This window comes from Rattus norvegicus, chromosome 2, assembly GCF_036323735.1.
Source record: "Rattus norvegicus strain BN/NHsdMcwi chromosome 2, GRCr8, whole genome shotgun sequence".
Classification (NCBI taxonomy): Eukaryota; Metazoa; Chordata; class Mammalia; order Rodentia; family Muridae; genus Rattus; species Rattus norvegicus.
This window is the reverse complement of record NC_086020.1, coordinates 142,461,611-142,479,325: the sequence shown is the minus strand read 5'-3', so window position 1 is coordinate 142,479,325 and position 17,715 is coordinate 142,461,611. Positions and strand designations below refer to the sequence as shown.

Genomic DNA, 17,715 nt, shown 5'->3' with positions numbered 1-17,715 from the left:
CTTTGGTGTGTGGATTTATGTCTGGGTCTTCAGTTCTGTTCCATTGATCAATGTGCCTAGTTTGTACCAATATCATGCATTTTTATTACTGTAACTCTATAGTACATCCTGAAGTTGAATGTGGTGATACCTTTTTCTGATCTTTCATCATTCAGGATTATTTAACTATCCAGAAGTTTCTTTAGGCAGTTCTCATTCTAGGCCTTGAGACATCTCAGAAGAAATAGGCTGCCTAAGTAGTAGACCTCCTAGATGGAAAATCTTTGAGGGAAGAAAATGGAAAAGTGAAGTTTTCTGAGGGAGTGAGTAGAAGTTGCCAAAATTAGTTGGCTAAAGAATCCCATTTGTCCAGGATGTGGGATTATGGCTCTTATGATCATGGATATGCCTAGAATTAGGGACTGATTTACAGTCTGTTTGGTTAAGTGACAATAGTCACATTTTTTTGTGTTTTTGTGTACCGGGTCATTATGTATGTGTTTGTGTATTTTTAAACTATGGCATATTAATTATGTGGGGGAATGTTTGAATTTTAAATTTCTTATGTAATAATATTGTTAGCTTATGAAGTTATGACCAAGAAGGATATATGTTTTGAGGGGACCAAGAATAATGCTTGTAATTTTAAAATTAGACTGTAGTAACTTGGCATTATCCTTTTTTTTTTTTTCCTTTTCTTTTTTTTCAGAGCTGGGGACCGAACCCAGGGTCTTGTGCTTCCTAGGCAGGCGCTCTACCACTGAGCTAAATCCCCAATCCCGGCATTATCCTTTTTAAAATTTATTTTCCACTTTATGGTGAAAAGGTGGTGAGCACATTGTCTGTTTCAGATAAAGACAGTAAAAATATTGCTATCAAAAAAGTTCTGTCTGTCTGTCTGTCTGTCTGTATGTATGTATGTATGTATGTGAATAATGTGATCTAAGTGTTTCCAATTGTTTCAGGCTTTGGCTGAGCAGCATCTGGTCTCTTTTGTGGTTTACAGTTTAAGATTTCCTGATACACATTTTAGGAACCATTTTCTCATTTTTGTACTTTGGGGTTTCCTTGGACCATATACAAAAACGGGCAAATGATTCTTCAGCAACAGAAACTGTTTACAAAATGCAGCTGTACTTTTTAAACAGTTTGATAACTTATTTTTATTCAGATGCAGAAATTTTCAGTGGTGCTGTTAAAAATGTTAAAATGTAAATGTGGAGTTGACCCAGTCGGCCACAGTAAAAGGTGACATTTGCTTGATAACGGAGGTGGCACAAAGACACTTGAACCAAGAGGGTGATTGCAGTGGGCATCTTTGGAACACGGAGTCAGTGGGTTAAATGTTCAGATAGATGTTTCACTGAATTAAACTAATCCATTTCCTATTTTGCCTGTGCTTTTTTGAGTCCTGTTTCCAATGATTTCATGTCAAAAGAGTCTTAATACTTAAAATTATAAATTGAAAGTAATCCTTTAGGGCATTAAATATTACAGGACAAACAATAGAAGTATGGATTTGTCACAAAGGTCTTGGTGTATTTCAAAAAGGACAAATAAACATTGTTTATTGCTATCAGCATTCACTTTAACTAAACAAGAACGTGAGGTAGCAGCAAGAACAAAATGATTATTGTTTGTTAGGGAATGAAACAAAACAATCTCGAGTATTGTTGAACCTGAAAATGTTATAATTCCTCTTAGTAATATTTATCAATAATTTGAGATTCCTGTGTTTAATTCTTAGTTTTTTAATTTTTTTTGACATAAGCTGACCTAGAGTTTACTATTTAGAGGGATGACCTTGGATTTCTAACCTGCCTGCTTACACCTTCTTTTGTGTTGAGATTACAGGTGTACTTCACACCCTGATTATATGGTGCTGAGAACTGAAACAAGGGTTTTATCCATTCTAAGCCAACATTGTACCAATTGAAATCCTTAGCTTAGGAAATTTCCCTTGGACAAGTTAGAGAGTAAATGCAGTTCCATGCTATGAAATAATTAACAGCAATCTAATGATTCAGTAGTAGGAAAAACCCTTAATTTTATAGCTATGTTTTAATTATTATACAGTTTACAGTCATACATTTTCTGCTCCTCTTTTTTATGTAATGCTTCTTTAAAATGGTTATCTGCTTGATTAGACTTTTGTGCATATAAAATTAAATTATTACATGCAAAATCTCAGGGCATAGATAATTGTATTTACTTACTTACTGTTGTCCATATTCTTAGTCTGAAAAAAGAGTAACAATTAAAACAGATTAAAAGTACCTGAGTCTGTGAACCTATCAGAAAGGTCTCAGGTACCCACTTCTCATGGCTTTCTGAATCCTGTAATCATTTCAAGTGCAGCCCATGGCACTCTCCCTCTGCCTCTTCCTCCTTCCTTTACGTCCTTTCCTCTTTCCCTTTCTTTTCTAATATTCTACCTTGAGGAGAGTAGAAACATGGGAACGGGATAAGCATGAAGCGGCACAGTGTTTTGCTCTGGAACCTGCTGCATCTGTTCTTGCCTTACTGGTGTGTCTTACTTGGAGACACAATAGGCATGGCTGATAATCCCAGGCAAATAATACCTCCTTCTGGGAGTTAGAAGATTACTTGAGTAACAAGCCTAAAGGGCAAGTTACAGGATTAAATGCCATTTTATGATCACTTAGTTTTAGAAAATAATTTCAGTGAATATCTTGACTGACATTTACAGTGCAGTTGTTAAAGCAAACTGCATAGTCTAACCCATAGAACACTGTTTCTTTTGTAGATACTGTTCTTTACAGGCAGGTTCAGAGGGTAAGACATCAAAAATGGGAAGCAGTTAGACAAGATTATTTAGAAACTGAATAGCGTTTCTAGACCTAAATCCTTAGATTCTAAAATAAAGGTTCTTCCTCATTATTAAATAAAATATGCTACCTAGAGATTATCCCCCAAACACCATTGTGTAAGGAGATGATATTGAATAGGACTGCTTCCCATTGGTGATTCAAGACAAGTGGAAAAGAAATAAAAATGGATGCAGGATTATTGGATGGATTTACATATAGAATTTACTTAGCAAAAACTATATTGTAAGATATTTTTGAGTTTGAAAATTAATGTTTTATACAGTATATAAGTGTCTTTAATTTTTTTTTATCTTTTTACTAGGCAAACTGGATCATTTGGATAGTATTGGAACCAGAATTAATGGTACAGATTAATGCAGAGAAATACAGAGAAAAAGTAGGCTTGGTGTCTTTCTCGTTGAATATTAGAGGTAGTTTAAGAACTATCAGATGTGCTTGAATATGCATTGAACCACCATACTTACTTGAATGAAAGAAACAATGTAACTTCTAATTATTATTGTTTCTCTCAGTTTGCTGAGATCATTGACACAAATCATTGACACAATCATTGACACAAAATTTTAATGGGACTATAAATGTTCAGATGTGTCTCCTTTTAACAAGGTCTTTCCTTTGTTTAGGGAATAACTTGTACTTAGAGTTGATGTATAAGCATTTCTACTCTATTGCTTAGCTTTTCAAATTTAGGGGAGGAACTGGCATTTATAAGTTGGGCTTGCTTTCACACTGTTGTTCTTAATGGCCTTTTCCAGCTCTTGGAGTAAGTGGGGATTTATTGTCACACACAGTCTGGCTGAGGTTAAGAGGTTGTCTAAGGTCACAGAACTGCTTAGCTTCAGGGATGATCTTCAAAACTAGATCTTCCATTTCTAAGTCTGCTGTTGCTTAAAATATATAATTTCTTGGATAGTGGTGATGGTATTGCTGTGTGCTAGCAGCATTTATTAAATCTTTGTATATCTATTGAATCATCTTCTTTTGAGATATATAGGCATCAAAAAATATCTTTGTCTTTCCAAGTAAAACTAATTTTTCTGTGTTTATAGGGAATGAATTCTGTGACTGTGAAATAGTTTTTTCATAGTTCTAGAATTTGTTAGTTATTTTTTAAGCAACATGAATTAATGTATGAATAACTATTTATAAGAGTTTACTGTGTTGCATATGACCTGTGACATTATCACTATTGTTCAGTTCTCATATTTCTTCTTTTATGTTTGCCTAAAAAAATTTCCGCTTGTGTTTTTAAGACTCAGCTAAAAATTATTAGCTGTTTAAGCAAAATCTTCCCGGTATCCCCTAAATTCAGCCTTCTCCTTTGTTTTGTTTATTCTTCAGATTCTTTTTTAAATTTTTTTATTTATTTTTACACTTCAGATTTTATTGTCTGCCCCCTTCCCTCCAACTGTTCCACATTCCACCCCCCCACCCCTCTTCACGAGGATGTTCCCACACTCACCCCACCAGGCCTCTAAACTCCCTGTGGCCTCCAGTCTCTTGAGACTTAGGTGCATCTTCTCTGACTGAACCCAGACCCAGGAGTCCTCTGCTGTATATGTGTTGTAGGCCTCATTTCAGCTGGTGGATGCTGCCTGGTTAGTGACCCAGTATCTGAGAGATCTCAGGGGATCAAGTTAATTGAGACTGCTGGTCCTCCTACAGGTTGCCCTCCTCCTCAGCTTCTTCTAGCTTTTCCCTAATTCAACCACAGGGGTCAGCAGCTTCTGTTCATTGGTTGAGTGTAAATATCTGCATCTGACTCTTTCAGCTGCTTGTAGGGTCTTTCTGAGGACAGTCATGATAGGTCCCTTTTTTTATGAGCACTCCTTAGCCTCTGTAATAGTGTCAGGTCTTGGGGCCTCCCCTTGAGCTGGATCCCATTTTGGGCCTGACACTGGACCATCTTTTCTCAGACTCTTCTCCTTTTCCATCCCTGCAGTTCTTCCAAACAGGAAGAATTATGGGTCAGAGCTTTGGCTATGAGATAGCAACCCCACTCCTCACTTGATGCCCTGTCTTTCTGCTGGAGGTAGACTTAACAAGTTCCCTCTCCTCACTTTAGGGCACTTCATCTAAGACCCCCCCCCCCCCACTCCTTTGAGCCCTTATAGTCTCTCACTTCCCAGGTCTCACTTGCACATTCTAATTGTTTGTTTACTAGTTGAACTACCTAGAGAATTAGAATTCCTCTCAGGAGGATCAAAGTATTATCTTTCTCACCTTGCTATTTTGAGCACTTAATGCAGAACCTGACATTTTGTGTCTGATGACCCCTCCCTTTTTTGTTCCTGAGTATTTTGTCACCTTTGTTGTAATGCAATAGGTTGGCCTGTTTTGGTCATGTTCTACTTGGGAATGAATATTTTCTTTGTTGTACTTGCTGATTCTTTTGATATCTTTATTGGCCATTTGCTTTAGCATTTCTTTCCTGATTTTTACAAGTAGAAGGATGCTAGTGAATTTAGGTTTATATAAGTGTGGCTCTTGTTTAAAAGAAAGTATTCTGAAAATTTAAGATCCGTAAGGAGCCATGATGTCTCCAGATGTGGTGAATAGTCTGACTACTTTGTTATTTGATTAGATGACAATGTTGGTCAATACACTGACTTTCACAGACTAAGACTTAACCAGTTTTTTTTACTTTACCCAGTCCAGCATTCTTTTTCTTTGTCTTAATGATTATGGTTCCCTGTGCTTTAGTTTATTTGTGGCTCTGGTTTATAACTTTCAGGTAAAAGCAAATTTGATTAAATACTATAAAATGATTGTTAATTAACTTACTCAGTAATCAAGCTAGTATTGTAGTGGCAGAGTTAAGACATTCATTGGCCATATAAGAACAGTTTTGTGATCTCTGCCTTTAAGTAACTCAAAGCTCAGCAGAGGTAATAGAGGGACAAAAAGAAAAAATGGAACAATAAAAAGTAAAATTGCAGACGTGTAAGTGAGACGCTGTGGGGATTTGTTTTATTTGGAGAGCTCTTCACTTGGTGGGCGATTTGTCAGTTTTTGTCTTGAGCCAGTAACTGTTCCTCAGAAATAAAGTCAAGACTAGAACAGCTAGCTCTCCAAACTTGGAAGTTTGTACAGGGGGCCCTAATGCTAAGTACAGTGTGTTTTTTCTTGAAGAAATAATATTTCTTCATTCTAGTATTAGGTTTTTGGTCTTGCCAAGCTTGCTCACAGGAGGTGGCACTATTTCTTAGGGCCCAGTTTACTACATTATTCAGGAGCTCTGTTTTTGTAGGCTGTCTCTGACATACAGACTCAAGCCAGTAGGAGATTTTATGTATGTTAACTAAGAGATTTTCTGGAAAAAAAAATCAGTTCATATAGTTACAGAAATGAAGTCCTAGTACATATTTGGTGAAGTTGATATCAGAACAGCTGATGATGTACTTGTTTAAATCTAAAGACTAAACTGACAGTGTTAGTTCTATACAGTGACCAGAGAAGACGTGCTTGTAGGACCCCATAACCTAGCTCAGATACTTGGGAGTCAACTAGTGAATGGGCCAGGCTTTTTGTTATCTTTAGTCTTTTAACTCAGCCATTAGTTAACCATGTGGGGGAGAATGAGTTGCTTTGCTCATTCTTTGATTCTTACGTTACTGTCATCTGGAAGCATAGTAGCAGACATAGATCTGAGCATCCCAGGGTTCAGTCTAGGTGACAGATAGATGCGTCCTCAGGGGGAAGCATCCTTTCCCTGTCCACCCCTCCTCCTCCACCTCCTCTTTTGTCAAAAGATATATTTTGTTATAATCTTTCAGAGTAATTACATACTCTTGTACTTAATAAGCATTCAATAAATACTGGATAAATGATGTGTACAATAAAGGTATGATGCAATTGAAAATAATAACTATAATTTTGAGTATGTCATAATCCTGAGATTAAGATGAATAGATAAAAATTGACACATTTTATGCCCTCCAATTTCCTGGCAACTGCATTCTACTTTCTCTCAAAGTGAATTTGACAATTTTATATTAAGAGGAAAGACTTAATGGTTGTTATTTTGTGTCTGCCTTATTTCCTTTATCATAATGTCTCCAATGAGTCAGACAGAGGTTGTGATCCCAACAGTGTCTATTAGCAGTACAGATGAGATACTGTGTCTATATTTGTGTGTGTTGTGTCTGAGAGGCATGATCTACTCAGTGTTCTAAAAGAGACAGAAATGGGCTGTCAGAGAAAGTAATTTCTATAGATTCTTTGTTTTGTAAATATTATGTGTAATAGGTATATGGACCATAGTCATCTTTCTTTAAAATTATTTTTCTTCATTTTCTCCCACATATAGATGTTTTTGATTGTATTATTTTGGAACTTCTTCATATAACCCAAACCAGCCCTAATCTTTGTATTCATAGTATTTCTTTGTCTTTCTATCTTACAAAGCTTAAAATAATTACAGTGACAAGGTAGTCCCAAAGGGATGGGGGAAGTGAAAACTGAACAAGAAAGCCATGATTCTCCTGAGTAGGCACAGAGGGAAGAAAGACCAGCAACTTTTTCATATTAATTATTTTTATCTTGTTACCTAAAACACTAAGGGTTACAGCAGTCAGTTTCTCATAGGTTGTTACACATAGTAATTTCAGTTCCTTATTGAATATTCAACTCATCATTCTTCTGAACTAAACGCCCTGCAATCCACTGTGTGAGTTAGAAACTGATAGTGTACTTACATTCAATAGTCTACTTTAAAACTAAACAATAAGAAAAAAATTATTTTAAAAAATTAAGTTTATTTTACAAGCTACTAGAAAGCACGGTCTATACACATTTGAACTTATTTTTATATAACACAATTTTTGAAGATGGACCATTCTTTTAAAAAGTACATTTTAAAATTTGTCTGTGTGTGTGTGTGTGTGGAGGAGGCAGAGTTATATGTATGTGAGTCTGACAAATTTCAGAAGCCTGTGTTTTCTCTCCTTCCCCTGTTGGTCTGCAGCCAATTCCATTGGTAGGCTTTATATCTGGAAGCTTGGAAAGACAAATCTATCTTATGTGTCACAGATCACAACTGTCATAGAGTCACCCTTTACCTTTGGAGTAGAAAAGTTTTCCTATCAAAATCAATTAAAGGCTGCTCATCAGGGCAGACTGAGTATCTCAGGTTCTGATTGGAGGAAGTAATACGATCTTGCTGAGCCTTGTACTGATTATAGGCGTGGTACATGGTAAGCACTTGCTAACCGTTAGCCAGCTTATAGAATAGTAGATCAGGTTTGAAGAGATAGCTTCATAGCCATGATGAAGCTGTATTTACTCATGAGTACAGTTTTGGTTGAAACACATAGGATTGGAGTTAAGGTTTTGGTTTTGTTAGCACTGCTCCTTCACTGATTGTGGAAGTAGGAGCTAGAACCTTGAACATTTGTGAACAAAGAAAAGAGGGAATGAACTGAGAACTTAAAAGATATTTCTGATTTCTGAAGAACAGTAATATAAGTTTAATTTTTTTCTTAGCTGGTTTGGTGAGATTACTATTTTGTCAACTACTTTTTTTTTCTATAAGAAAACCTTATCCCCTCATCCTCTCTTCAAGGACAGATTTTTTTCTTCAAATTGCAATCACTCAGTTACTTGTCTGTCATCACTGTTGTTGTTCTGTTACCAGACTGGCTTTGTACTCACAATAGTTCTTCCTGCCATGGCATCTTGAGCGCTGGGATTAAAGCTGTGCCCCGCCATACCTGCCTCTGTTTGTTCTTGTTTGTGAGTGTTGGTGTTTCTCAGGATGAGTAAAGATTCTTTTCTTGATGAGAGAACTGATAAATACAAGCATAGAGGGTGTGTTGAACAAATTTTAGTCAGGTTTGCTGAGTTTTTTCATTAAAAGAGAACATGTATGTATACTGGAAATTATGCCTACCCTGATTACTGATGTTCACTCTGAGAGATAAATTAATGTGTTTAAGTTACTGCATGACAGATTTTCATTCAGAATGACAACTGAGCACAATACATTGAAAATTATGCTACCGAACTCTGAAATAAATTGAAAATGATTTACTTAGGAAATATGGAATATAGACATCTACAGTAGAGGTTTTGACTTTAGAGTAAAAATTAATGGGGCCTGAATCTATACAATAATGAATTACATACTTCACAGTGTTAACCTAATATCTATATAAGTAGAAGGATAAAAGTTTATGGGAATAAAGTGTAATAAGGCTTGTGAGATGGTATTAGTTGTTAAAGAGAGACTCCATAAGTATATCCTGTTTTGAAAAAAGGCCAGAATTCTTATAAAAGCTCTTCTTTATTATAAGTACACAGGTGGATATTATACATGAGTAAGTTATTATTCAGTTACATAATTTTCCTGTTGGGTTTAGTTATTTGGGATGGATTACTGTATAGATTATCTAGTTCTTATATTCCTGCTTACTTTGCTGTGGCCCTCATCTCTCCTTCAGTTTAATAGCAGTCTGTTGGGTGTGAGTATGTGTATTCATTTTCAGTAAGACCTTGGGTTTATATATATTCACATAAATGTACAAACATGTGCACAGTTATATGCAATGAATGTGCACATATTTACAAAATGTACACATTATTATTATCATTATTATTACACAGATACTTATTGAGTACTTACTGTGTGGATTGGTAGAAATTGTAAATATGTGATTACATTAGAATTTCTGCCTTGGAGTCTAAATGCTGTAGGATTGACAGATATAGGCAATGAAATATGTAAATTATTTGACAAAGATTAACCCAGATAGGCATGTCCAACCTTTTTACGTTGTGATATGACATTGTCATCTACAAAGTTCATGCTCAAGAATTCTGCAATCAAAGTTAAAAAAATTACCCCCCAAATCTCATATAATGTTTTAAGAAAGCTTCTGATTTTGTGTTGGGCCACATTAATAGCTGTCCTGGGTACATATGACCTCTGGGCTGCAGGTGTAGATGAGAGAGCGCCTCATAATGAAGAAGCCTTTGATTGTGAGGAATTTAAAGACTAGATACAAAAAATGAGATTATTTCAGTAATTTCATGTTGAAATGATATTTTGGGAATTTAGATTTTTAAAATAAATGTTTAACTTGTTTTCTTTTATTTATTTTCTTTCAACAAGCTTGATAGACAATTTAAATAGCTATGAGTTGCATTTGGGACATGTTATATTTTTATTGGATACCATTTGGTTGGGGAGGAAATTACTGAAATTTTTAAGAATTTAAAAATAAATGAAATATTATAAATAGAAACATATTCTAGAGTGTTGTATTTCTATATATGCCTACAGACATGACTGTACACATGTATGCAATGTTTTCATGTTGTTCAAGCCATTTATATTTTGGGTTTTCCTGTTACGGGTCTGTAAACCTCATCCTAACTAATGGCATTGACTTAATAGCACAATTTGAAACCCACATGTCACAAGGGAAAAGCTTGTTCTCCTTGCTCTGGTAAAAATTGCCTAAATAATTCATGGAAATCAATATGGCAACAAATTAAAATGCATTTTATTGTCAGCAGATACTGTGGTGGGCAAACTGTAAATGTTGATGAAAAGCAATTGATAGAATTAAGTGTAGGAAGGCTTTTGTTCAGTGAGATGACAGTTCTTTTCCAACATATATTCTTTCTGCTGTCAGAATGAAATAATGAAAAAAAAACTCTGCTTTTTTTCAGCTACTGTAAAAAGCTTTATATGAATTTTCATAGATGTCCGTATATTTGCTGTTATCAAAACCCAGAAGACAAGAAAAAAATTCTAACTTTACCTGGAAAACAGAATATTTTTCTGAAATAAATCTGGAAGATTTATTTCGCTGTCAAAAAATAACCTACTTTGCATTAGATTATCTTATACTATATTGCTATAGTAACTGTCATTTAAAAATGTCTCAGTCTGAATTCTCCATCCTTTTCCATTCTTCTGTTCAGTCCTCTTTTCTTCCTCACATCTTTGTTCTTGTGTGCATTTATCTGTGCACTCAAAGGCATCATCCACTGGTGGTAACCTTGAGTATAGTTTCAATGTTTTAGTGCTTCAGCGTCATTCTGTCTTCTTAAATAACTGCATAATATCCCAGAAATGGAGACTTCTTTTCTTTTGTGATAGCAATACTCTTGTTACTACTATGACTAGAACTACTATGACTATTGCGACTGCTACTAAATCTCTGTTAAGCTCAGATTAAGAGCCACTGTGCTAAATTGTCTACAGGTTAGCCTTGAAGTTTGATACTGTTTTATAGGTAAGAAAACTAAGGATAAAAGAACTAATCCCCTCTGCCTTTTTAGATTTTATACAGAGGGCGGCATTTAGTATGCTTGCTGCTTGATATATGTATATATTATATATACTATATATAACATAGTTCATATAGTAAGTATATGTTATAGAGTTAGGGATAGGATGGAGATATATATGATGTATAATACCAATTCCCTTCAGAGTAGAGTTACAGAAGATTGTGATCTTCTTTGTGGGTACTGGGAGTTGAATGTGGGTCCGCTACAAGCATGACAAGCACTCTTAACTCTAATCCAACTCTCCAGTTCCATACTGCTTTTAAATTAAAAAAAGAACTTTAGAATTTGATTTGTTGATATTTCAAATTCTAGGTGTGGTACTAAAGCAATGATCAATATACTTAGCTATGGAATTTTGATTTTTTGATTTTTTTTCTTAAGCCCTTAAGAATTTGTATACTCTGGTGCAAAATCATTCAATGTCTACTCTTAGTGTATAAGCACCAAGGTCAATAACATGATATATATAACATGTATGATATGCCTCCTCTGTCTCTAGTGACAATTGTTTCTCTTAGGTTCTGCATAAATTCTTACTTCCTAGGGTTGAGTATGTTTGTATCTCCTTGGGTACACATGTTCTTTGGTTCTGTTCACACACCCCCACGTGCTCCCCCCACCCCATATTCACTTTGGTCCTAGCAAAGGTGGTTTCTGCACATTTGAGAGTGCTTTTCATCCCCTAAAGAAAATCACAAGTACAAAATTGGAGTTATTTCTAGGCAGGTGTGGGTTGCTTTGACGAGAATTTGCAAATTCTTATTTGTATTGAGCCAACTCTATTTTGGATGAGGTGAAGCAGAACGAAGCAAGGTTGTGAAGGAAGAAATTGAGAGCATTTAGATTACTGGGCTTATTTATAGGCAAATTCTTGATTCCAGAATGATCAAGCTGGAACTAAAGAGGAGTTAAGCCCAGGCTAAACACTGATGTGCAGCATCACAGTGCTTACTAGCAATGCTAAGCAGGGCTGGTTGTCCTTACCCATCTGACGTAGGATACTGTTAGTGTAATTTGGGTCACTGTCTCCTCCTGCCCCCTTGAACTGGTTATTCATGCTTTAGTCTTCCATTAACATTGTAGAGTATGCCAGCAGTTTCTTAGGTGTCCCTGTCCCCCTATTCCTCCCCAAATCATTCTCTGCGTAGGCTTGGCTGTCCTGAATCTTACTATGTAGACCAGACTGGCCTTGAATTCTAGTGAAACTAACATATACATTAAAAAACAAAAAAACAAAAGCAAACAAACAAAAAACCTAAATCATGTTAGTGCTTTTTGATAACTAATCCAAAGTCAGAATTCAGCTCCTGGTTCTGCCTTTTCTCTTTGCTTGTGACCTTGATTGGAGGTATGCATTAGGTGCTGCAACATCATCATAGAGCGCTATATTTGGAGGAGTGAGGACAGATTTGAAGATGGAGGAGCTCCTTGAAGTTGGCTTGGGAGGAATAATTGAGCTTTGTTGAGTAGACTGAGTGGAGTAAAGGCATTCTAAAGAAGGAAATTTGCATTCACATGGTGCTTTCAACTACAGGTTGAACATCTTTAATCTGAAAATTTGAAAGAAATGTGTCACTATTTAAAAGAGCATACGTAGTTCTTGGATTAAGGATGTTCAACTCCTAAGTCTTTGTAAATATTACAAAATAATAATAACAAACAACAAAACAAACAAACAAACTAAAAACTATTCAATGAAAAATTTTCCAAAACCCGACTCATTTCTGGGTTCAGGTTTTTCACATAAAGATTACTTGTACCATCTTTTTGTAAGTGTTTTGTCTCTCAGCAAATCCCAATCTATCCTTTAGATCTGACTTTAAACTTTTCACTCTGCTATAGATTTTTTTCCTACAGGAGATATTTTTGTGTTGACTTCTCTGTAACTAAACAGATGCCTTTTATGGCTTGATCTTGCATTTGCTGCTATTAGCTCCTTTAAAACCAGCAACTGATGTACCTGACTCTCTGTATTTAGATTTATAAATCACTATGTAAATATGTTTTGAGTCAAAGTATTTTTGTATCCTGGTTTTCTATAAATAGTTTGGCCTTCCTGGTTTGACTAATTTGAATTCAAATCCTGGCTCTGTCTTTACTTTGCATTATGCCCTTGAGCCAAATAATACACCTCTCTAAGCCTTTATTTCTCTCACTCTTTGTAGATCTACTATGTAAATATAAATGTGTGTCTATCCATTCAGTCTTCCATACGTGCATATTTTTCATTCATTTGAAAACAGTAAAAGAAGGATCTTTCCTTCTTTCCTCTCTCAACTGTGTATGAGAGATACAGATTATCTCTAACAGTCTCGGTGGAGAATGCACATATAGTGCAGTGCTATTCAAAATGTGGTCCTCCTAAGGTTTAAATACTCATGAGGTGTTTGTTGCCCTAACGGAGATAGGAAGATTGGGTCAGAATTCAAGTCATCTGTGTGATTAAGCATGCTGTGTCTCAATGGGGTACCCAAGTCCACCTCTCAAGACTTTTGTGATATAGGAGGTAGTATGGTGACTTTATAGCAGCCTTCTCATTGCATGACACTCAAAGGAGCATACATTTAGAGTATTCTTTGGATGGCATTTAAAAAGATCTTTAGTTTTATTTGTATTTCCTTTTGATTAGTAGTATTTGAAAAGTTTGCTGTTCTCAGTAATATGATAGATTTGGATCTGTATTCTAATCTGTTGCTAGTTCATTGGGTAATCATTGCATTCTAGACTTCATTTTATTTTGCCTGACTAGAAATGAAGTTGGGTTAGGTGAGAGTTGTGGTCTTTGCAGACTTTAATACACTAATCGTTCTGTTTTGACTTTTCATTGGTTTTTATGTACCCCACATCATGTATCGCAGTTCCACTTCTCTTCTCCTTTACTTGTATCTGCCCTCCACCCTTGCAACCTCCCTCCACCAACAGTGAAACATTGTTGTGGAAACTGCAGTATGTCACAGTGTGTCCCAGTTTTGTTCACACTTCTTTGCTTGCAAATATTCATTGCAGTGAGTCATTGGTCTGGTACAGGACTCTGGCTTCTGGTACTGTGTCAATACTGGGACTTCACTGAGACTCCTCTGAATATCCTGTTGTAGTCTTGTGTCATGGAGATCCTGTAGTTTTGGATCTGTGGAATTGGCCCCTTTATACACACTAGCAGTTCATTGATGGGGTAGATGTTGGGGTGGGCCAATTCAAAGCCCTGGAGCTGAGCCCGAGAGGCATCTGAGCAGTTCAACTCACTGGTTCTCTCTTTCATACCCTCTGGGTTGGCTCAACAGCAGTCCCTGCAACCAGGGCCAGCTCTACCCTGCTGCCCAGGTGAGGTACAGAGCCCACTTTCTCGAGTGCTGTAGCAGGTGAAGGGCAGGCCCTGGGCCAGCTTTCCCACCTGCCATAGGTAGCAAGGTGTGTGGATGGAGGGGGCTTCTCTCCTTCACCCAGTCTGCTGCATGATAGACAAGTTGCTGGGCCAGCTCTCCCATGCTCACATCCTCAGGACTTGCTCACTGACTCCTCTCACCACCAGGGGCAGCTCTACTGTAGCCCAGCTAGGTGCAGGGCTTGCTTGCCTATGTGCTGCAGTTGGAGAAGTAAGAGCCGACTCCCCTCCTCTTATGACCCTGGTAGGGCCTGCTCTCCTGCTTGCTGCAGGTGGTGAGGGCAAACGGAAGGGAAGGGGATTTATCCCTTACTGATGCCACTGCACAGCAGACAAATAGCAGGGTGTGCTCTCCACAGTCAGGCTCTCAGGGTTAGCTTACTGGTAAGCCTCAAACCAATGGCTGTCTCTACTGTGCTGCCCGGATGAGGGGCAGGAACAACTCTCCCTTGTTGATGGATGACCAGCTCTCATGCCTGCCATAAGTGGAAAGGGGTGAGGGAGTGGTGCAGACAAAGGTAGGACCAGCTTTCCCACACTCGTGCCCTTAGAGTTGCTCATCTGCAAGCCCCACATCTATGGCTAGCTCTACTATTCTGCCCAAGCAAGGTATACAGAGCATGCTCTTTGGAGTGTTATAGTTGATGAGGGACAGGTACCTTTTCTCCTCCTCTCATGACCCTGGGACCATGTCTCCTGCCTGCTGCATGTGGTGGGGAGTGATTGGGGAGGAGGCTATCTCTTCCTCATCTACAGCACCACATGTTAGATGGATGGTAGAGCCAACTCTCCCATGCCCGTATCCTCAGGACTGACTGGCCTGCACCTCCTGCGGTGTATGGAGCCTGATCTCCAGGGGACTGTAGTGGGCTAGAGGTGGGGTCAGCCCTTCTGATCTCATTCCCCCAGAGCCAGCTCTCCCAGAATGCTCAGATGTGGGGTGGGGCTGCTTCTGAACAATCTTCAGTCATCGACATGTCTCCAAGTGGCAGCCCAGACCAGGGACATCTGGTCTGATTTTTGTAGTAAGAGACCCTTGCTATTGCAAGGTCAGGGACCCAGACATGACCCATGGTGGCAGCACAGGCCAGGCCACCACCTTGGTTCCAGGTGGCATCACTGGCTACTCACATCAGGCTGTTCCTCACTACCCTTGAGTGTCCAGTTCTGCCTCTCTTTATTGTGCCCACGTACTTCTGCTTCTCTTTCTCTTCCAGTTCTCCACCACTTACTTGCTTCTCTTAGTGGTGCCTGAGGTCTCTGAGTGTCGGCAGTCTTCTTAGCACTCCTAAGAGTGCCATGCTCTCCTTATGCCTTAGGGTGCCATCAGGGGTCATCTTAGGCATAGTCTGTGTTGGAGTCCAGAAGTCACTCCGCAAACCACATGAACACTGATCTCAGCCAGACAGGGATGGTTTATTGAACACACACCTAAAGACTAATTGACCAGGGCAACAGCTCAGGCCCAGAGCTCAAAGCTGTGCGCTGGACATTTCTCAGGGCCAGCTTATAAAGGGTAAAACCGCAAAAAAAAAAAAAAAAAAAAAAAAGAGGAGGAAGAAGAAGAGGAGGAGGGGCTCATATGCAGGTGCTGGAATTGTGGCTCAGTGTTCGGCCCTAACTTAAGCCATTTGAGACATAACAGTTCATATTGACCTTTATTTTGAAGGACCCTACGTGAAGAATATAGTTGTGGGATTTCTGAAAATTAAGAAACCTCATAACATAGTCAGCATGACCCTGTTCTGAGTTTTGCAGGCATAGTACAGTAACAATATGAAACAGCTGATAGAAATTTAAGGTTGTTTTGTTAGACTATTGTTTGACTATATTGTACATAAGCCATTTATTGAAAATTATTTCTATTGTGTATAGAGTGTTAATGTTAGAGAAAAGGACAATTCTTAAACAGAAAGAGAGAGATGAAGTGGAAACTTAAGGGTTCTTTGGAAAGTCGGTTGGATGGTGTTTTGCGGGCAGACACGTGAAGAAATGTTTCATTAAAGTGGACACAGGTGTGAAAGGCTAAGGCCAACTTGTGAAGTAATGAAGGATTTGCCAAGCAGACACAGGAGAGAGGATGTTCTGCTAAAGCAAGCACGTCAAAGAATGTGTGATCTAAGATTCTTTGCTAACAACACTCTTATATTGGTCTGCCTTACATTCTGTAGTTAAGCTGCATTGGGGATGCCATAGAGAGAAATGCACCAAAAATCTTCCGGTGGTGTGCTGCAGTTTGTAGCCGCTTCCTAGGACACGGGCTGATTGGATGCACGTGCTGAGGCAAGAGCCAAGCTGAGGCAGGGCACGTGGATGGCACGTGGTGTTTGGAGGCTATAAATAGGGCTCTGTGGCGTGCCAGAGATACAGCTAGCTGTAATGCTTGTGCATCTCTCATCTTCACTGATCTTCATTTCCTTGCTCTTTGCTCCCCTGAGAGAGGCACAACTAAAAACTCCCAATGTTCCTGTTCTCTCCTGCTAACTCAAGCCGAGGCTGAGGCTGGCTGTCTCTGCTAGGTTATGACACCACTGTTGTTAACCTTACTCTACTGAACTGGACTGCTGGTGTATCCATGAAGTGTTTGCAAGTGGATCTAGCTGCCACTGCCTGATAACCTGTGATCTGAACTTCCAATTTCCAGACAACACAGAGTTGCTCCAAAGAACCTTTCTAAACAGGTCCATAAACTTCTCCTCTCCCCATCTTTTCTTTCCCACTACTTCTGGTGGGTGGTGGGTTACAAGGAAGGTTAAATCATCATTAAAAATGGGATTTGAAAAAAATTAAAGTTACACCAAACAGAACAATTCAGTCAGAGGTTGAGAGAGAAGCCAGATTGAATCAGTTTGGAGAGGAGTTTGAATTAGAAGAGCTGACTTGAACCATCCAGCCAAACTCAGAAACCATCCAGGAGTAAGTCTCAGAGGCTGAAAACATTCCAAGCATAGGTAAGATTGTTCAGAGGCTAGAAGCTTCTAAGACTAGACCTAGGTTGGCAGGCAGAAGCAGTAAGCCTCCAGATGACAATTACTACTAAAGAATAAAAGTTACTTTATACATGGTGCCAGTTTGGTGGTTGTCTTGGGCTCATTCCTCGATCTGCCTGTCTGGCCCCTTATGAGGGTCATCTGTCTCAGTTTCATTTCTGCCCTGGGGCCCGCAGTCTCAGGTGGGGTTCTTGAACTGTCTAGATTGCTC

General features: G+C 38.3%; 1 protein-coding gene across 9 annotated transcripts in view; it reads left to right on the top strand.

Moving 5' to 3' along the window:
* Window positions 1-17,715, top strand: part of Nbea (neurobeachin) — a 559,026-nt gene that overhangs the window by 9,847 nt on the left and 531,464 nt on the right. The window lies entirely within an intron of this gene.